The 23,204-nt window shown below is 41.8% G+C and overlaps 1 protein-coding gene across 3 annotated transcripts in view; it reads right to left on the bottom strand.

Moving 5' to 3' along the window:
* Window positions 1–23,204, bottom strand: part of CMTM8 (CKLF like MARVEL transmembrane domain containing 8) — a 136,386-nt gene that overhangs the window by 69,775 nt on the left and 43,407 nt on the right. The window lies entirely within an intron of this gene.

The raw sequence follows: 23,204 nt of genomic DNA, 5'->3' as shown, positions 1-23,204 counted from the left end.
TGTCTTTTGACATAGCACTTCTCTCCTGTAAGCGGAAGATCCGTGTACCCCCATTAGCCCTCCTCATTCTCCCAACCATATAATGTGGGAGTGTGACGAAGGCACTTATTCCCCTGAGAGAGATATTTATTCTCTTTCACGGGTAAATTGTGATTACTTGCAAAAAATAATTTATACAATGTATCATCTAATCTCATATGTTTTTTGTTTACTCTTTACTCCAGAATTCACTGGTTTCTTTTCTATCTATTCATCTCTTCAGTCCACACAGGTTGATCTGCGCAGTCAGCTCTGCATAACAAAAAGTAAGTCAAAACTATTTGATCTGTTGCCATGGCACCACTGAATATACTTTCCCTGAATGTTCAGGGAATAAATGTCCCTCAAAAAAGGACCAAAGCCTTCCGTACTTTCCATAACAAGAAGGCTCACATAGTATGCCTTCAAGAAACACACTTCACCAAAGATTCTACTCCAAAATATATTTCTCCTTTTTATCAACAAATTTACACGGCTTCTGCCTGTACCAAGCAAAGGGGAACTCTAATTGCATTTCACCGATCCACGCCATTCACCTTATCAGAAATTAAAGACCCAGAAGGTAGATACCTGATACTCATGGGTTATATAATGGATACAGCATTCACAGTGATTTCCTACTACGCTCCTAACAAACAACCTACACCATTCCTCTCACATATATTACAAGTGATTAATACACACAAAATAGGAACAGTGATAATGTGTGGGGATTCGAACCAGGTCCTCCTCCCATTTCTAGATAAATCACCTTTTACACCATCCAAAATAACCTCTAGATTACCTTTTTCTCAACTTCTTTCCAAATACAATCTGGTAGATTCGTGGAGAGAAAGTAACCCAATGAAAAAGAAATTCACTTATTTCTCGCACCCTCATCAAACCTTCACCAGAATAGATCATATTTTTCTAACAATAGGAATGATACCAGAAATTATTGCTTTAGATATAATTCCGATTCCGTGGTCTGACCATAATGCAGTATACACTACTATAGCCTCAGCCATACCAAAAGCGCATGACCCAACGTGGTACTTACCGGACATAATTCTCAAACACCCACTACATCAGATGGCCATTGAACAAGCTTTAAAGGAATACATATCAATTAATAATACAACAGACATCTTCCCAATAACACTGTGGGAAGCTCATAAGCCTGTCTTGCGTGGTACAATACAAAGACAAATGGCACTATTTAAACGGGAACGCAAAAATCTAGCAAAAAAACTAGAACTCAATTTTAATGCAGCCTACATATCATTTCAAGATAATCCATCTCAGAGTACAAAATCTCATCTGGAAAAATCTAGATTGGAATATGATCTATTTCTCACTGAGTCAGTTGATAAATCCCTCAAACGCTCCAAACACAATTTCTACATGAATACAAACAAACCAGGTACATATTTGGCTCGGGCATTAAATTCAACTAACAAATCTTTCAAACCAATACGTTTGAAATTATCAAAAAATGTTTACACTTGTAATCCAGTTAAAATAGTCCATAAATTTCACTCACATCTCGCAACTTTATACAAGACAAACAATGAATTTAATCCTACAGAGGCTGAATCCTTCTTCTCAAAAATAACCTTACCTGAGTTATCTCAGAATCAAAAAAGCAGTTTGGATGAGCCTATAACTATAGATGAAGTTGCTAACGCCATAAAAGACCTAAAACTTAACAAAAGACCAGGCCCAGACGGCTACTCGGCTTTATACTATAAAACATTCTCAGAAATACTCTCTCCCATTCTCACTGAAACTTTTAACAAACTTCTAGATGGACATTCTTTTCGGCAAGAAACACTAATGGCAATTGTTTGTATGATCCCAAAACCCCTTTCTGATGATACTTCCTGTGTGAATTATCGGCCTATCTCTCTGTTAAACCTCGATATTAAATTATTAGCAAAAATAATAGCAAAACGCCTCAATAGCATTATAGGAAAATTAATACATAGAGATCAAGTAGGCTTCATGCCAAATAGACAGGCAGGCGAAAATATACGCAGGGCAGTGTTATTGGCACATATTGCTAAAAACGGAAAATCCCTTTATGTTTTCTATCTCTCGATATTAAGAGGGCATTTGACACAGTATCCTGGCATTATATGCAATATTCATTACAAAAATGGGGTTTTGGACCCCACTTTTTAACATGGATCAAAGCATTATATAATAAACCCAAAGCCTATATAAAATATGCTGGATACAAATCTGAAGCCTTTAATATCGAAAGAGGTACCCGACAGGGTTGCCCATTATCTCCCTTATTATTTGCCCTTATACTCGAACCCATGGCCCAATACATCAGAACAAACCAAACTATAACTGGCATTGAAGTAGGAGGTATTACACACAAATTATGTATATATTTGCAGACGATATATTACTTTTTCTATCATCACCACAGGTCTCTGGTCCTAACTTAATACCAGCTCTTGATGGATTTGCAGCCCTATCTGGCCTTATGATTAATCCTAAGAAATGCCTAGTGCTTAATATTTCACTCACAAACATGGAATTGATCCCGGCTAGGGCTGCACTCCCATTCACATGGGCAGAAAAATCAATCCCATATCTTGGAATTCATTTAACAGCATCTCATTCTGACTTATTCTCAACCAATTATCCTCCTGTATTAAGACAGATCACAAATCTAATAAAACAATGGTCGCAACTTCCTTTATCCTGGATAGGGAAGATTAATGCAATCAAAATGACTATTCTACCCAAATTGCTTTTATCTATTCAGAGTCCTCCCTATTCCAATTCCTTCCTATTTTTTGAGAATAGTACAAAAAAGAGCAACTTCGTTTATATGGGGCTCTTCTAAACCACGTATACCTATACACACACTACATCCTCTCCAAAAATAAAAGGAGGCCTGGGATACCCTAATTTTACTAACTACTACAGAGCAGCACATTTGGCCAGTCTGTCCAAATACCATGCAAAACAGGAAATCCCATTATGGGTATTTATAGAGGCTTCAGAAAATGACCCTCTATTAATATCAAATTTATTATGGCTTGATCCTAAAGACCGCTTTAAAATTCATAATCCCATAACTAAACACTTCTTATCTCTCTGGGATAAACTAAAAACCAAATATCAGTTACAATCTCCACACAATCCTCTCCTTTCTTTTATCAGAAATCCGGCCTTTTATCCGGCATGGATCTACCCAAATTCTTTTAAAGCTTGGACAACATCAGGCATTCAGACACTAAATGACTTCATAGCATCTAAATCATTCCTTTCATTCCCATCGCTTAGAGAAAAATATGATCTACCAAACTCTGAGATATTTAGATATCTCCAAATCAAAAATTTCTATACACCATTCCTAAAGGGGGATACACCATTATCCCAATTATCCATTTTTGAATCAATCTGTACAAAAGATCCATTTGCCAAAGGTACAATTTCATCACTTTATAATCAATTATATGGAGTATATATAACATCTTAATAGACCCTCTTACGTTCAGAGGTGGGAGGAGGACCTGGGACGAACTTTAGAAGACACGGACTGGTCCAACATATGGCTCACATCTAAGTCATCTTCACCCAACATCTTAGCACTGGAGACAAATTATAAAGTCCTAACTCGCTGGTACCTTGTACCCGCTAGAGTGGCAAAATATTCACCTAATACCTCAGCTCTTTGTTTTCGAGGATGCCCAGAAATAGGCACATATTTACACATATGGTGGACGTGCCCAGTAATCCAAACCTTCTGGAAGGAAGTCTTCGTGATTGCATCTAAAATATTTAAAAAAATAATACAACCAGATCCATATTTAACTTTACTTAATCTAAAACCGGAATGGTTAACACTCTCTCAATTCAAACTTATGATCCAACTAATAACGGCTGCAAAACAAACAGTGGCCAAAGCATGGAATTCTCCTACATTGGTACTAGCAGAAACAATTCACAGAACGAATAATACAATGTCCCATGCTAAGATGGTAGCCATCGATCAAAATCAAATTCCAAAATTTGAAAAACTTTGGCATCCTTGGATAAAACAACAGTTCCTGTCAAACTTCAATGACTCAAAGGCTTCAAAGAGAACTAAAAAGAATAATAAACTGACGAGCGGGACAACCTTGTGGACCATACCTCTACCTTTCAACCCTTTTTCTTCTCTTTCCTTTTCTCCACCTTACGATTAAAGCTCATTATCAGAATTTATTTGACCTATATACACTCTACTTGTAAACAATATGTATAGTAGGTATAAATCATTTAAATACCTACAAAAGTAACTAAGGAAATGATATATATCTTTAATTTAGGTTTACGTGAACCCAATGTTTAATATTTGAAATTTCATGATATTTACCTATATAAACCCTACTGTAAAACAATGAGCTTACTTTATAGATCCTTGTAAACTTACTTTATGTATCTTTATAACATTGTATACTCAATAAACTTCTTTTGACAAGGAAAATTCCCTCCTAAACTTGGGGTGCGTGTTATACGCCGATAAATATGGTAACTGATACTTGAACTGGATAACAATGTGACAAAGGAAAATGTGCCCAAACTTGATAAGTGATCCACCAGAGAGTCAAAAGGCTTACCGGAGCAATTGAACCCAAATGAGTGTACACCCAATGGGTCAATCAGGCTCACAGGGCCACACACCCAGGGGAAACTATGAGCAAAAGAAGAGTGTAGGTATGGCGCTGCTCTGATGTGATGCAATTTTTTAGTTGCCTTGTGTAATGACCTTTATTGGAATCTGTTGGTTAAATGTGTTATCTTGCAAAATTCTAAGGTTATGAGCCTAATACACAGTGTGGTGCTTAGAAAGTGACTTCTTTACAAAAAACATATGAACAGAATAAAAGATATGTTTAAAAAATTTAAAGTGCAAAGTGGCATGTGATATAGCCTTAAAAATCCAATTTATATTTGCTTTCCAATTGTGCTACACCCTCTGGTGTCTGTGTTGTTAAATTAAAGAAAGTAGTGTGGGTTACCCCCCTGGATGTTGATTCCAGGTGGGAGTAATTAAATGCGCAAATAAAAATTACAAATTGATGTCGCATATACCAAAACTAAAAGTGAAAAACTATTTACTGGTTGCAAATGTGTGAATGCTTATAATTAAAGTGCCTTGTGCTAAATGTGGATTATAAATAAAAAAAAAAAATTGTGATTCTATATCACATACCATTTCATTTTTGGCTGAGTGCAAAAACGTGCTAGTTATACTAAGATCATAAAGTGACTGGTGCTTAAACAGTTAAAGTGATTTGTGCTTCATAAGCCCAGTACTTGCTGGAAAAAAAATATATACGTAATTGTGATGAAGATTCTTTTTAAATGGCTCAAAAAGTCTTTTTTTATAAAGTCTTTTTTTAAGAAATTGTTTGGAAAGGGTTAAGTCCTTTTAGAAAGGTAGTGTTGTAATAAACAATTCCTTGTCCAAGTGCTGGTCTTGTGATGGTGCTCCTTAACCGGGGTCTTATTATGCTTGCACTCACCAAATGGGAACACCCCTGCAGGGGTATGAGCAGTCACAGTGTTTGCCACTGTGTGGCAGCCCTGGATGTCTCACCATAGAAAAGAGGGAATGTCCATAGTGTGAAACCGTTTCAAACCTTTATTGTACCATATATCAAGATTGTACTCACATTTTGAAAGATACTGATAAGCGTGTGATATTAAAGTCCGCGGTAATCGGCTTGTGTTCGTCTGGAGGTGATGCAAGACGTGGATGGGCGGGACCTACCTATACAGAAGTGGTGTCTGGCTGGTAGGCCTTCACTTGTATAGCTGTCTTTCTATAGAAGTCTCGGAGTCTGCTAATTATCATTGCATCTACTTAAGGGTGTCCTGGCCCTAACCCTCTCTCCCCCCAGTTCTGTTCAAGAGACAATAAATCTCTTTGCATTCTAAAAAAGTGTCTGGCGCCCACTATTTCATTTTGCATTACACCCACTATGCCTTGCAACCCACCTCGACACAGAAGGATGTCAGCTGTCCCCGACTCTGGAGGTCACCATTAGGCCTCAGGGGACCAGAGACTTTGCTACATAAGCACGAACTGAATGCTGCCATGTTCATAAAATGAAGCTGGGCAGAAGAACAGAGCGCTTTTGAAACTGATGACTACTTAGTCCTTAGAGAAGGCATGTTATCTTGTGTATACAGACTGAACTACTCTCAATCTCAAAGCGAAGTGTCTCAATGTTTAAATAAGGAATAAAAGAGCTTTGTTCAAGAATAGGGACATGAAAATTCAGCTCCTTTCGAATTAGGCTGACAGCCGTTGCATAACAGAATTTCAAGTACTGTATTTACTATACTGCAGAAAGAAGGAAATGAAGATCATCTGCAGGCAATGTTGACACACACTATGCCATTTTGTACGAGTGGCCACAGAATGGACTTAACAACCCAAGGCTCTCTGTAGGCAAAGATGGGCTGTTCAGGGCTATCCTAGATGCTGATAAAGTGTGCTTCTGACGTCCTCATTATTACACGCTGGATCTTCTAACCCAGCGCCTCTCAACCTTTTTAACGTGGAGGAATCCTTGAAATAACTAACTATCAGGTCTTACAGATTACCATTATGACATTTACAAATCAAATGTCATTCATGTGAACAGTAAGTTGAAGATGTTAGAAAAAAATTTTTGAATAAGGAATGTTGTGTATGTGTACATTGGAGATGCCAGGCTGCTCTTTACATCAAAATTATTTTAATAATATAATAAATGGTCAGAAAAATGCAGACTGAACATTGTAATGTTTTCTCACATTAGTGGTCAGTGGGCTAGTGGGCCTAGATACTGGTGGTCACTCAGTGGGAAAAATACCCCTCACATTGGTAGTCAGTGAGAAGACATTAGCAAGCATTAAAAAAAATGTATTTAGGCCCCTTTCACACTTGTGCGACTTTTCCTGCGATTTTGGACATCAATGTCGCAAGACAAGTCTTACCCCATGATTCCCAATGATAACTATTCATATCTGTGTGACTTCAAGTCGCACCAACTTCAAAATATTCCCTGTACTACTTTGATGCGAGTTAAAGTCCACAGACCTCACCGGTTGCATCTACAGTAAATATCTCCTAAACGGTGCACGTTTAGTTGATATTTACAGTACTTATAAGCAGGGCTTTTTTTCTCTCAAACAATAGGTGCAGCTCAACTCAACCACGACACCCCAAACCCCCCCCCCCCCCCCCACATCAAATAGTGGGTGTGGAATAACCATTATGTAAACAAAGCAAATCCCCGTTCTGACAGGAGAGTACAGTGAGATCGGCTGTTCCTAGTGATCAGAAACAGCGATGTACTCCCAGTCAGTCCACTCCCCCCACAGTTAGAAAGCACCTCCCTAGGACACACTTAACCCCTTCCCTGCCAGTGTCAATTATACAGTAATCAGTGCATATTTTTAGCTCTGATCACTGTAATAACGTCACTGTAAAAAAGTAAAAAATTGTTGTTGTTTGCGGTCTTTTTTTGTTTATAGCGCAAAACATAAAAACCGCAGGAGGTTATCAAATACCACCAAAAGAAAGCTCTATTTGTGGAAAAAAAAAAAAAAACACGACATCAATTTTATTTGGATACAGTGTCGCATGCCCACGCAGTTGTTGCCACTTCCGGGGCTGAGATGGTTAAAGACTAAAACATCTTCATCACTTGGTTCTGGAGGTAGCACTTTTACATATTTAACAACAACAAACCTGGCACCATACTATAATGCCCCTTAGGAGTCCGAGTTTATTGGGCAGAGGACGTATGGTGCCACTTCCTGAATGTTACCAATACAAGGTAAATCCCTCCCCCCCCCCCCCCCAAGCTACGGCCATGTGACATCAAAAACAGCAATATACCCAAGTTTTCCACAAAATGGTGTACCCCCATAAGGGTCTATGGATTTTCAGGCCTTTCCCTTCCACACAGTCAGGCAACAGGAATTTTAACATTTCCTTACAGGCCCATTAAAACAGTCTAGGGATTTGGTTTTGTTTTTGTGAATAAACCTCAATAGGGATGAATAGGATGCCCAGGACTGAAGAAATGGAATAAACTTTGAGGACTTGCTTGCAAATAAAAAAAAAAAAAAAAGGAAGAAGGGGGAGGACTTCAAAAGTGCTTCTCACCCATGGGAATGATGACACCTAGAACATCAAAAAGAAAAAAGGTTCCAACTGAAGATGCAGGTGCTGTTCTCTGCAGGAATGCAAAGCACCTGCCTACTGCTGTTCCAAGTTAGAAATATGGAGGTGCTCCTGGCTGCTTTGTGCTGGCCCCTAAAGCAGGGTTCAAGTCCTGGGAACTCACCCTAGATTCCCCCCCCCCCCTCAAAAAAAAAAAAAAAAAAAACAAAAAAAAAGTGTGCGAGATATATAGACATATCTCCATGTGCGGACAGGCTACAAGAGACTGCAGACCTACTACAAGAGATGGGGTCAGAGAGTAAGGGTACAGCTGATAGAACCCTCACTATACACCCTGCCCCCACCTCAGAATACTGCACCCATCATAGTGCTCAAAGAAGTGGGGGCAGGGTGTATGGTGAGGGGTACAGGGTTCTGAAGGGTAGATCAGTATAGGGTGAGGGGTGCAGGAAGAGGAGAGGGCTCCTGCATAGGGCCAGGAGAGGAGTAGTGGACAGGATTGGAGGTTGGGGCGGGTGCATAGTGAGGGGTGCAGATAGCCTGGCACAGTCAGAGGGAAAACGGATCAGAGCCCTCTGTACCACTCAGAGCCAGGCAGAGAGGATGACAGCTGGTACTCACTGATGTAAGGGGGGAGTGAATACAATAATGTAAGGGGGCACTGATATAAAAGGTTTCCCTTTATATCAGTAAATACCCCCCCTTTACCTTAGTGTATTCACTCTGCGGAAGGTGGTTTCTGGTCACAAGAGTCCCCCCCCCCCACATCAGAGTTCCCAGCATTCCCCTTTACATTAGAGTCTGCAGGACTACAGTGCAAGGGAACTCTGACATAAAAGGGGAATGCTGCAGAGCATGATCTAAGGGGAATGCTGATGTAAGGTGTGCTCTGGTCACCAGAGGCCACCTTACACCAGAGTCCACTGCATTCCCCTTTACATCAGAGTTCCCACTTACATCTGGGTCTGCAACATTGCCCTTTGCATCAGGGTTCGTAAAGTTCCCCCTTGCACGGTAGGATTAAAAAGGGATAGAGGTCCAGGGTACACAGAGGATACATTGGTTAGATTAGAAGGGATGGAAGCCTCCCCTGTGCGTCCTGGACATGTCTCCAGGCCTCCATCCCTTCTAATCTAACCCATGTATCCTCTGTGTACCCTGGACCTCTATCCCTTTTAATCTTACAGTGCAAGGGGGAACTCTGCGAACCATGGCAGGTAGGGCGGTGAGGTTGGCACCAGTGTTAATTCCGTCGACTAAAACTAATATTATTTTAGTCGACTAAAATATGACTAAAACAACTGAGATGACTAAAATACGACTAAAACGTCATTTTAGTCAAAAGACTAATGCCCTGTACACACGGTCGGACATTGATCGGAGATTCCGACAACAAAATCCATGGATTTTTTTCCGACGGATGTTGGCTCAAACTTGTCTTGCATACACACGGTCACACAAAGTTGTCAGAAAATCCGATCGTTCTAAACACGGTGACGTAAAACACGTACGTCGGGACTATAAACGGGGCAGTAGCCAATAGCTTTCGTCTCTTAATTTATACTGACATGCGTGGCACTTTGTGCGTCAGATTTGTGTACACACGATCAGAATTTCCGACAACGGATTTTGTTGTCGGAAAATTTTATAGCAAGCTCTCAAAATGCGTGTGTCGGAAATTCCGATGGAAAATGTGTGATGGAGCCCACACACGGTCGGAATTTCCGACAACAAGGTCCTATCACACATTTTCTGTCGGAAAATCCGACCGTGTGTACAGGGCATAAGAGACTAAAACTAAATTGAAATTTGACTTCAAAATTAACACTGGTCTGTAGTGCATGTTCATACCTCAATACCATAATAAATAAAGTAGATTTTTCACTCCAACAGTATTTAGAGTTTGGAAATTGTAGAGAAATGTTAACTAATGCATTACAATTAATTACACCCATTAGATTTTAGTCGACTAAAAACGTACGACATTTTAGTCAACTAAAATGTACTGGAGATTTAGTCGACTAAAACAATTGCAGAAGACTAAAATGGGACTAAAACTAAAATGCCATTTTAGTCTTAAGACTTATGCCCTGTACACACGATCGGACATTCCGAAAACAAAATGCATGGATTTTTTCAGACGGATGTTGGCTCAAACTTGTTTTGCATACACACGGTCACACAAAGTTGTCAGAAAATCCGATCGTTCTGAACGCGGTGACGTAAAACACGTACGTCGGGACTATAAATGGGGCAGTAGCCAATAGCTTTCGTCTCTTAATTTATTCTGAGCATACATGGCACTTTGTGTGTCGGATTTGTGTACAAACGATTGGAATTTAAACGATCGGATTTTGTTGTCGGAAAATTTTTTAGCTTGCTCTCAAACTTTGTGTGTCAGAAATTCTGATAGAAAAAGTCAGATGGAGCCCACATACGATCGGAATTTCCGACAACACAAACCGATCGCACTTTTTCCGTCTGAAAATCCGACCGTGTGTACAGGGCATAAGACTAAAACGAAATTTGCTGCCAAAATTAACACTGGTTGGCACACAGGACACATCAGGCAGGGCGGTGAGGTTGGCACACACAGGAGACATGGCAGGCAGGGTGGAAACATCAGATTCCTTAGTTGTCATGTTCTCTATTGCAATCGTTCATACTGTATATGTCATCTGCTGTTCTTACAGCATACCTCTTTAATGTTCATCTGGTGCGTGCTTTCTCTAAATAATCTTTTATTGTCATCTGCTGTTCTGTAAATGCATTGGTGCTCGCTCCCGCCGTGGCCGTGCACGCGGCTGACTATGTGCTATCAGAAAGCCGCTACCCTTCACACATAACGCGTGGAACGCATAGCAGCTGTGGAACCATTGCACAAAGCAGGCAAGTATAAGGTTTTATACTGTATATCTAAAAACACATGACTTTAATGTCACTTTAAAGAGGAAGTAAACCCTCAGCAAAAAAACGAAAAGACAAAAAACCCTGCAAGACAAAGGCATAATTGGCTAGTATGCATAGCATACTAGCCAATTATGCATTAATTACCTCAGATCGAAGCCCCCGTATCGTGCCACGTCTCCCCCTCCCACCGCCAACATATTGTCCCAGAGTGACTTCCGGGTGTCTCGGCTCCGGCGCTGTGATTAGCCAGAGCCGCGATGACGTCACTCTGCGCATGCGCGCGGGAACAGCACAGTACAACTGAAGCAACGGCACATAGTGCCGTTGCTTCAGTTGTCTTAAATGTGCCGCATGACGTCAGCACATGCAAATACAGGGATATCTCCTAAACCATGCAGGTTTAGGAGATATCCTTGTTAGCTACAGGTAAGCCTTAATATAGGCTTACCTGTAACAAAGTTATAAACAAGGGTTTACAACCACTTTACTGTCCTAAACATGTAAAGCATTGCACCTCACGTCTTCGCTGTACAGGCTTGGGGTAAGTTGAAATGGAAGTTACTCACTCTGTCCCTTTAAGTGATTCCTGGAATCCAAGAGGCTGTTGTATGGGTGCACTGCTATACAGGCCAGGTCTTGCATTTAGGATGGCGTCAGCTGAGTCGAGATAAGGCTGGTAAAAGGGTGTGAGGCTTTCAGCTGCTTCTTCTGGCCTTCCTCCTGCCCAGGGGCAGATCCCCCCAGCACAGGACTCCTTTGAAGATGATTGGACCCTGCTCCCAGACTGCCAGGTTCCTGAGTATTTATGGGTTGTCCTACCACCAATTGAGCCTTACCTCCTCAGTGATTGGTGGAAACTCCATAAATATTCAGGCTGTAATATCTGCTCCTCCACCCACTAGATTCTAGAACTATCCACAGTGCTCTAGAAAACAGGGGGGGGGAGGTAACAGGACCACAATCCTTAAAACCCTGGACAGCCAAACCCACAAAATTAACCCCTGCTCCTCTGCCTATATGAGGAGCCAAACTACATTTACCTCTACTTAGTAATAGTGAGGGTGCTAAAATGGCATCTAAAACCCACTGAGGATTTTGTTACTACTGTAGCAAGGTCCCGAGGCCCCAGATGTTACCTCAAGGGTTAGGGAGAGCTGACATTCTTCCTTGTAGAGTGGGTTGCCAGGCATGGTGGGTGTGACAAGAAGAAATGATGGACGCCAGTCACTTTTTGAATGCGAACAAGAGATTTATTGTCTCTTAACAGAACTGTGGGAGAGAGGGTTAGGGCCAGGACACCCTTAAGTAGAAGCAATGGTAATTGGCAGACTCCGGGACTTCTACAGGCCTCCAGCCGGATAACACTTCTGTACAGGTAGGACCGCTGTCTATGTCAACTAATCTTGCAACAGTCACTAGCAGTAGTTGTACATAACTCTTGGTAACACAGAACAGTCCTTTACTTATCTCACAGTATCCCACTGTAGATCTTCACTCACTGAGCTCCCAGTCTCTCACTAGACTTCCAGATCCAAGTCGTCACAGGATCCCCTGAGCTCTTCCACAGCTATCTTGCTGTATAGTCCTCAAGCTTTTTTTTTTTAATGCTCCCTAGACAAAAACAAGCATTTAACCATTGCAATGCAGGGGGAGCCTAACTGCTAGGGTAGATTTTAAAATTTCCCTGGATCAGAGATTGAATACGTTTTATTTCACAGAAGTTGAAGCAAGGTGGCCGAGCATAGATACAGGTCAGTAACCATAGTTACCAGCAGCCAAAGAGTGAAATAGGACTGCAACGGCACTAATAATTTGAAAAACATTCATTGCCAATTTACTGGGCTCCACACACCTTCCTGGCTGAGATATTACCGTCAACAACAACTGGCTAGTCACAGTATCTTAAAGGGCCTTTCATGCCACCTATATTCACATGCATGAATGCATAGCACAAATGGGCCCTTAGAGAGAAGGTCAAATTAAGTTTGTGTAGAAAGAAATTAGCATGTTGATGACATGTTGATAACCTCCTAATTTTCGATACTAGACAGGTATGAAAAAAAAAAAAAGGGGGAAGGATGGACGATCATTTGTCTGATAATCTCAGTGTGTGTACAGTACTAGGCATTACAGTTAGCAGGTGTCTCAAATCCTGCAGGACCTGGACACCGCAAAGAGACGGCGGGTGCCAAGTGCTGAAACACTATGTTACTGTTACAGCACCTGGGCTTTTGGCTAAGATCAAGTGTAGTATCTGTTCTTATCAGTTGCCAGAGGAGGCGCTATGTCACTCCCGAGTTTGGTGAGGGCAGATGCAAATCCAATGGTGTCACTGCACCTGGAAGGGCGGTTTTGATAGTGGCCAGGGTGTGGGCGTCCTTTGCTGGTGTCACCATGGTCGAGTCTGAGCCATCCGGAAGGGTGCTCCTGGTGAGGATGGGTGCTGCATCTGGGTCTGATCCAGAGGGTCGGGTCCCTGGCCTTCTGGCCTAGATTGGGGTAGCTCTAGCTCTGGTCAGTTTTTCGGGAGAGAACACCGGCTCCTCTCTAGCTGGAGGGGGAGGAGCGGTTAGTATTCCCCAAATGTAATTAGGTAGGAGTGAAGGGGGCGACGGTGGGGCCTGATGGCAAAGGGCTCTCACCAAGCTTCCAGAACTTCAGGCCTTCCTGGCAGTTGTGGGGGCTGCTGTGGTCTGGGTTGTTGGTCAGGGCTGGTACCGAAAGCCTATGGTGTATGTGCTGTGAGTGAGGGTCACTTTGATTTGTGGCACCACGGTCACTGCACCATTACACGCTTTTTTAGCACCTGCCTCCTGGGCCGGGCCTTTTGGCTGGGACCGGAGGAATTTTTTATCCCTGGCCGGAGGGTATGGCCATTGTATTGCACAATGGCCACTTTTTCACTCTCCTCTACTTCCTTCTCCCCCACTTTCTTTTTATTTATTTCCTTTGTATGTCACGTTTTTGTATTTTTGTGTTTGTACACGGTTTTGCACTGTGTGACTGGTAGGGTTGCAGGTCTTCGGGCCTGCCCTGAAAGTCTTGGGAGGGGGTGGACATGGCCTTTTGGCTTGGTTCACTCTCTCTCATTGGGTCTCCCTTTGGGGGGAGCACCACCGAGTACTTGGGTGGGTCTGTTTCGGGAGATCCTCCAGAGAAAAGGGGTCCATCTGGTTTCAGCCAGATGGACCAAGTAAGTGTAAGTACCCTTGTCCCCGTCAGGAGCCTAATGTCCCATGGGATTCAGGGCAAGGCCCTCTGATTTTAGAGGGCTTGTGTACCCGTTGCACTGTTTTGTGTTTCACTCTTCGTGTGTGCACATTTTTTGGCACTGGGTGAAGTTTGAGTGTGTTTCACACGCCATGGGCTTTCAAAAGACTTCCAGCCTTCATACAGGATTAATGGAGCTCTGATCCCATCGTGTCTCCCCAACACTTTCGTGGCATAAATAGCATGAAAAGCAAGAAAGCTCCAATAGTGTAAAAACTTCAGGGGTTGCCCCTGGACGACATAATCTATTATGAAATGCGTAGGGCGGAGCGACGTGCTTGCATCACCTTGCATTGTTCGTTGATGTTTCCAGTAGGACGGGTTTGTCTTGTGTGTTCACGGCCGGAACACCAGACGTTTTAAGGCGTTCTTTCTACTAATCTGATGCAAGTGCAATATATCCCTTTTTTTATACAATAAATTGAAGGTTTTACACTATTGGAGCTTTCTTGCTTTTCATGCTATTTACGCCATGCATGAGTTGGGGAGACAAGATGGGATCAGAGCTCCATTAATCCTGTATGATATCCGTGGATGTTCCATGACCACCTGTGCACATTGGATCTGTGTTTAGTCGCTTAGCTTTGGAGGGCCATCTCTGTACAAGCTTCCCCGGACCCTCTGTAGTGGGGGGGGGGGGGGGGGGGGTGTCACGGGGTTCTGGTAAGCGGCCAATCTTCATTATTGGTGGTGAATGTCACACAGCATTATTCACATTATGGAAGATTTCTCATGCATCATTGACTGATGGACTTTAGCTTTTATTTGATCACTGGTGTTGAATCACTCTTCATACTCATTAGACACTTTATATTTATATTTCAGTATTTGTTTCCATGATTATTCTGTACTTTTTAATTTTTGTCACATTTATGCCTTACGGATAATAACATTACATATTATTATAGCGCAGTCCCATTTTTCTCCCTTTATTTTCACACTGTTTTTGTTGTACAGAGGAATCGCTGCTTGTGTCATTTTTTTGTTCGTTCACACTTTTTTTTTTTTTTTTTTTTTTTTTTTTTTTTTTACACACACAATACCTTAGCGCAGTTTTACTTCCTTTTCCTTCTATATCCATTTGCCTGGACCCAGTGTGGTGAGAGGGCTGCTACCCAAAGTTTTGCTAACGCACATTTTTTACATACCTGAATCTGTAACACAGGGTGCAGGGACCTGTAGTCCTACACAGGAAAATTGAAGGAACCAGAGACTGAGTTCAAATAGGCCTCAAGCCCACCCTTCACTGCACCATTAGCACTTTGTTACACAAAGTTAATTGCATCGGAGACAGTTACAGGTTACTACACTACAAGAATAATCTTCAGCATCTACTTTATCTAACCCTGGTTTATTTAACCATTGGATTACAATTCATAAATAGCTAGCAGAAGACAGAGAAAAGACTGCCCCTTTCATTACAAGGCCTTGCATCCTATTTCTGGTTAATAGAGAATTTACACACTAAAGCAGTGGGAGCTCCCTAGGGATTGCATTTGTGCTTTATCTATTAGCATTGTCTTATTGTGTTACAAGGGCGCACTGGAAGTGGGAAGGTGCCCAGAATTAAGGCATTTCCCATTCTGGCATTAGTCCCACTTGGAGACACACTTCCAGAGGTCATCTAAGACAACTTTATGTGTACCCATTATTGTGTGTACTTATTGGGCTGTTGCACTGTTTGTGTGACAGACCAAATATTGTAATACTACTTTTATACTGATTCCAGTAAAAGTTACGTTCCTGGTTAAGTACAACTTGTGTGGAGTGTTGTTCCTTTCCTTGGCAGGTGGAACATCGGATACCCAGGTAATAACAAAGGTATACTGTTATTATATTGTAAATTGTGGGGTTATCCTTCATTATTAGCTCCACACTAAAACTGCACCACAGCTGTGTCAAGGGGATTGAGTCAAGTTATTGGGGGTGTTAAAGCAGAGTACAGGCCCAATCAAATATCAGCAGCTCCTTCAGGGGTCAGTGCTACGCGTATATAGGGAAATTAGTACCGTAATTAAATTGTATGAATTATCAGATGTTCACACCAATGGAGGATAATAAATTACATAATCAGATATAAATATTTTTATAGTTTATCACATGCATACACACACAAATGCATACAGATACTGAGATATAAACAGTGGGGACGGAAAGTATTCAGACCCCCTTAAATTTTTCACTCTTTGTTATATTGCAGCCATTTGCTAAAATCATTTAAGTTCATTTTTTTCCTCATTAATGTACACATAGCACCCCATATTGACAGAAAAATACAGAATTGTTGACATTTTTGCAGATTTATTAAAAAAGAAAAACTGAAATATCACATGGTCCTAAGTATTCAGACCCTTTGCTGTGACACTCATATTTAACTCAGGTGCTGTCCATTTCTTCCTATCATCCTTGAGATGGTTCTATACCTTCATTTGAGTCCAGCTGTGTTTGATTATACTGATTGGACTTGATTAGGAAAGCCACACACCTGTCTATATAAGACCTTACAGTTCACAGTGCATGTCAGAGCAAATGAGAATCATGAGGTCAAAGGAACTGCCTGAAGAGCTCAAAGACAGAATTGTGGCAAGGCACAGATCTGGCCAAGGTTACAAAAATATTTCTGCTGCACTTAAGGTTCCTAAGAGCACAGTGGCCTCCATAATCCTTAAATGGAAGACGTTTGGGACCACCAGAACCCTTCCTAGAGCTGGCTGTCTGGCCAAACTGAGCTATCGGGGGAGAAGAGCCTTGGTGAGAGAGGTAAAGAAGAACCCAAAGATCACTGTGGCTGAGCTCCAGAGATGCAGTCGGGAGATGGGAGAAACTTGTAGAAAGTCAACCATGTTGTGGAAATGTTATATTAATGTGTTGTCATAAATCTCCCAGTGTCTGATCTCTCACAGTCCGCTCTAAAGAGCTGACTGGAGCAGTCCGAGGCTGGCTGAGACCTGTTAGGTAGTGGAAAACTTCCTGGTGTTTGGAGAGAAGTGTTTGCGGAGAGAGGACATGTCCGCCAGCAAAGGGCCCCTGTGCAATGCACAGAACGATCGTCTGGTGGGGATGCGTTCACTCTGCAAAGACATTATCGGTTTAGAGGTGTTTTGCTCTTGTCACCCCTGGTATGCCTGATCAACATGTTTGGGGTGCCATGACGTATACCTGCAGATAATCTCCCATGCACAAGGAACTTTAGTCATCGTCATTTAGTATATTGTATCATGTCCTGTAGTAATTGGATGTTTTGTATTCTGTTAAATCCTTATATGGTCACTTACATCCTGTGAGGTCATATCCTGTGTCCATTTTTTGTGAGGTCACAAGCTTTGTAAGAGGCGTTTGGCTGTTAGAGGCCCAACCCTCAAGCTTTGGGACTTGCAATTGATATGCTAATAAAGTGGCCCAGGCAGACAGCTGAGACAGGGCTGTAAGGCAGTCTTGCTGAGATGGGAATGTAAGAAGGATGTGTTGTGATTCTATTTGTAAGCACGACGCACACACCAGATGATGAGCTACACCAGAGGAGAGACATATGATCAAAAGGTGAGATGGTATTATATCATTAGACGAAAATGTTATTATGATTAGAAACAGGAGATTTGGCTGTGTGCTTTGCATACAACCAAATTTCGCTAACAACCATCACTGCAGCCCTCCACCATCAGGGCTTTATGGCAGAGTGTGCAAATGATAGGCTGCGCTTCCAAGAATTAAACGTGGTCATAATTGATAAACCAACTGAGTGACATTCAGCATAAACCAAATATAATATTAAAAAAAATCAATATCAGCAAAGTGAAGATCACCCTGATAAAATAGTGATGATACAAGAGTTCAACAATCGAATGCAATTATAGTGAGTCCATATAATAGAAAAATGAAATCCTTGAAGATGCAAAAATTTAATAGAGAGAAGAAAAAAACACCCGTTCTTCCAGTGATAAAAGCATGCAAAAAAAAGACTGTCTCCCTAAGGAGCGTGATGATGCTGGGAGATCCTCCACCTCAAGTAAATGGGCCCCTTACCAGATCCAAAGATCTCCTGTCACAGAGATCTTACGCACAAGTGGCTGTGTCCCCCAGCCACTGGGTCTCTGTTGCGGTATATGTCACAGGCCACCAATCCAGGGGATCAACCTAGTGTAGATGTATCCGCTCCCAATCCACAAATATGTGAGATTATGACCACGTTTAATTCTTGGAAGCGCAGCCTATCATTTGCATAGTTATTTAGGTGTGGGTTGTCTCACATTAGAGGTTGCAGCTGTCTTTTTGAGTTCTTAGGTTCATTCTGGTTTTTTTATATATATATTTTTTCACATATTTGTATGTTAATTTAACTATAGGGATAGCGCAGTATTTTCCTTTTCGGGTTTACATTTATGGCAGAGTGGCCCGACGGAAGCCTCTCCTCAGTGAAAGACACATGAAAGCCCGCATGGAGTTTGCTAAAAAAAAAAAACCTGAAGGACTCCAAGATGGTGAGAAATAAGATTCTCTGGTCTGATAAGACCAAGATAGAACTTTTTGGCCTTAATTCTAAGCGGTATGTGTGGAAAAAAAACAGGCACTGCTCATCCCCTGTCCAATACAGTCCCAACAGTGAAGCATGGTGGTAGCAGCATCATGCTGTGGGGGTGTTTTTCAGCTGCAGGGACAGGACAACTGGTTGCAATCGAGGGAAAGATGAATGCGGCCAAGTACAGGGATATCTTGGACGAAAACCTTCTCCAGAGTGCTCAGGACCTCAGACTGGGCCGAAGGTTTACCTTCCAACAAGACAATGACCCTAAGCGCACAGCTAAAATAACGAAGGAGTGGCTTAACAACAACTCTGTGACTGTTCTTGAATGGCCCAGCCAGAGCCCTGACTTAAACCCAATTGAGCATCTCTAGAGAGACCTAAAAATGGCTGTCCACCAACGTTTACTATCCAACCTGACAGAACTGGAGAGGATCTGCAAGGAGGAATGGCAGAGGATCCCCAAATCCAGGTGTAAAAAACTTGTTGCATCTTTCCCAAAAAGACTTATGGCTGTATTAGATCAAAAGGGTGCTTCTACTAAATACTGAGCAAAGGGTCTGAATACTTAGGACCATGTTCAGTTTTTCTTTTTTAATAAATCTGCAAAAATGTCAAAAATTCTGTGTTTTTCTGTCAATATGGGGTGCTGTGTGTACATTAATGAGGAAAAAAAATGAACTTAAAGGATTTTAGCAAATGGCTGCAATATAATAAAGAGTGAAAAATGTATGGGGGTCTGAATACTTTCTGTCCCCACTGTACATATGCTCAATTACATACAGTACATGCGCACACACACAGATATACAATCAGATACATGCATACACACACTCAGATATGTAGTCTGGTAATGGGAAGCCAGCTTCTCTCCTCCCCTCTCTGTCTTGCTGTTCCCACACTCACAGCTCAGTCCATGCAGCTCCTTCCTCTCCCTGCCCACACTGACAGATCTTCTCCACTAGATCGGACTCCCAGAGTGAGCAGTCCTGAGAGGGCTCCAGTAACCGGAACTATGAGCAGAGCATCAGAAACTGCGGCCAGGAGGTTCTGTACCCCTCCACAGAGACAAACAAGTCCCTTGTAACTAGGGCTGTTTGCATCCAGACAACTACAAATATAATAGGTGACATTGATACATGTAATAGATGCTAGATTCTGATTAAGCTTTCATGGGGGTGTTGGATGAATTTTTGAGGGTTCCCTGGTGTCCAGGTGTGAGGCAGCCAGAAACCCAGACGGAGGATGTAAAAACCGGACTGTTCAGGTGAATCCCGGACAGGTGGCAACCCTACTCCTAATGAAAACATACAAGTCACGGTGTGTAATGACATGGAACAGGTTGCTTATCAGAGGAACTCTGTACATTATTACTGAACACAGTGAACGCACAGGCTCATCTCTAAGGGTCCTTTCACACTGGGGCGGTTTGCAGGCGCTATTGCGCTAATAATAGCGCCTGCAAACCGACCCGAAAGTGCCGCTGCTTTAATTCCAGTGTGAAAGCCCCGAGGGCTTTCACACTGGAGCGATGCGCTGGCAGGACGGTAAAAAAAGTCCTGCTAGCAGCATCTTCGGAGCGGAGTGTATACCGCTCCTGCCCATTGAAATCAATGGGACGGCGCGGCTATAACGCCGGCAAAGCGCCTCTTAATAAGAAAACAGTAAAGTTAGCTGAATTATTTTTTTTATATTTTGTAAAACAATGTCAAGCTGAGTAAATTGATGCCAAACATGTCATGCTTCAAAATTGTGCCTGTTAGTGGAATGGCAATAAATGTCGCCCCCTAGAAATCTCCATAGGCGACGTTAAAAAATTTCTACAGGTTACCAGTTGAGTTACAGAGGAAGTCTTTTGCTAGAATTATATGATGTGATCCCTCGCGCTAAATTGAGTTGAAGGTTGTGTAGATATTTCTCTAATAGACTAAAATCCCAAATGATAAAAAAATATATATGTGCAAGATAATGCAAGTGAGCGGTGATGATGTCTCTATGGACTGCAGCAAAATCTAAAGTGTTCACTTTCACTCAGCATAAATGTAATAAAAAATGATTTCGCGCTATGAAAATCTATCACCTCAAAATAAAGTGCATACAATAATTGGAAATTCCTTAAACGTGCGATATTTAAAAGTGCTCCATAGTGCAATGAATAATCCACAAAGGTGCTATGTGCATCAAAATGAAGAATGGATAAAAATTAATAAAAAGTTCATATTGTGCATCAATGTTCAAAGTCTATATTGTGCTGTTCCACTGGGGTCATTTAATAAGGGTGGAAAATAATAATAATCTTGAGGTTAATGATCCGGTGGCACCGGGCTCTCTAGACTCTCACCTTAGATAAAATTATTATGGGCATCAAAACCAAGTTCTTTGTTCTTTGTGATGTAATGATGTTGAGGTGGAACTTCTCTGGTGCTGTAGCGATTCCTCTGCTTAACAGTACCTATGAGATGTAGGAACAAAGAGGGGTTGCCCACCTAGGCTCCACCAGTCCGGTGGTGTAAACAGGAAGGGGAGAGAGAAAAGATGCCTCCAATGGTGTAGTAAGTTTAAAAAGGATAGCTATTTATTAAAAATCAAGTGGTCTCTTACATGTTAACAAGTTAAAAACAGCATTTAGAGTAAAAAGGTTGAGGAGCGGCGTTTGAGACGCCTCCTTACTAGTTTCCGGTTTCGTCTGTGCTCGGCCACGCCCTACGCGTTACGTCACCGTTCGTCACTTCAACTGTTGAAGTCACGAGCGGTGACGTAACGCGTAGGGCGTGGCCGAGCACAGACGAAACCGGAAACTAGTAAGGAGGCGCCTCAAACGCCGATCCTCAACCTTTTTACTCTAAATGCTGTTTTTAACATGTAAGAGACCACTTGATTTTTAATAAATAGCTATCCTTTTTAAACTTACTACACCATTGGAGGCATCTTTTCTCTCTCCCCTTCCTGTTTACACCACCGGACTGGTGGAGCCCAGGTGGGCAACCCCTCTTTGTTCCTACATCTCATAGGTACTGTTAAGCAGAGGAATCGCTACAGCACCAGAGAAGTTCCACCTCAACATCATTACATCACAAAGAACTTGGTTTTGATGCCCATAATAATTTTATCTAAGGTGAGAGTCTAGAGAGCCCGGTGCCACCGGATCATTAACCTCAAGATTATTATTATTTTCCACCCTTATTAAATGACCCCAGTGGAACAGCACAATATAGACTTTGAACATTGATGCACAATATGAACTTTTTATTAATTTTTAACCATTCTTCATTTTGATGCACATAGCACCTTTGTGGATTATTCATTGCACTATGGAGCACTTTTAAATATCGCACGTTTAAGGAATTTCCAATTATTGTATGCACTTTATTTTGAGGTGATAGATTTTCATAGCGCGAAATCATTTTTTATTACACTTTTGCTAGAATTATTGCTCTCGTTCGAACGATCGCGACGATACCTCACATGTGTGGTTTGAACAGTTTACATATGGGGGTACGACTTACGTATTCGTTCGCTTCTGCCCGAGAGCACGGGGCGCTTTAAAAATGTATTTTTTTTTGTCCCTTTAAAAAAAAAAAAAAAAATTGGGGATCACTGTAAACATTCCTTAATAGTAATAGGAAAAAAAAAAAAAAAAAAAAGTATGACAGGACCTCTTTAATGGAAGATCTGGTGTCAAAAAGACCTCAGATCTCACATTTACACTTAAATGCAATTGAAAGAAAATAAATGAATAATAATAATAATAATTTAAAAAAAAGTCCCTTTAAAGCCGTTGGGCGGAAGTGACGTTTGACGTCGCTTCCGTCATCCAATGTCATTGAGTCGAGTGGGGGCCATCATTCCCTCACTCCACACAGTCCCTCAGAGGGGAAAAGGATCGGATCATCTCCGCTGCTTCGGTAAGCGGCAGGGATGACCGGAACGCGATGGGAGGGGGGGTTTGGCACTTCTTACGCCGCCGATAAAAGTGATCTTGCGGTGAATTTGCTGCGGAGACCACTTTTATCTAGAAGCAGACCGCCCGCTGTTTAAGAATCTACCAGTTATGGCAGCTATCCGATGTACCAATGTATAATCGAAGGTGGGTGGGCCGGAAGTGGTTCATGTTTGATTGTTCAAATGACTGCACGCCTGGTCTCGGGACAGTGTTATCGAGGGTTGAATGGTTAGTCACCTGGCACCTCATCCATTGAGTGATTGTCTTGTATTATATTTCACAGAATGCAAGATGTCCTGTAAATATAAGGAGGAGCTGATAAACACACATATATATATATATATATATATATA

This window comes from Aquarana catesbeiana, linkage group LG05, assembly GCF_042186555.1.
Source record: "Aquarana catesbeiana isolate 2022-GZ linkage group LG05, ASM4218655v1, whole genome shotgun sequence".
In the NCBI taxonomy this organism is placed as follows: Eukaryota; Metazoa; Chordata; class Amphibia; order Anura; family Ranidae; genus Aquarana; species Aquarana catesbeiana.
This window is presented reverse-complemented; position numbering and strand designations above follow the sequence as displayed.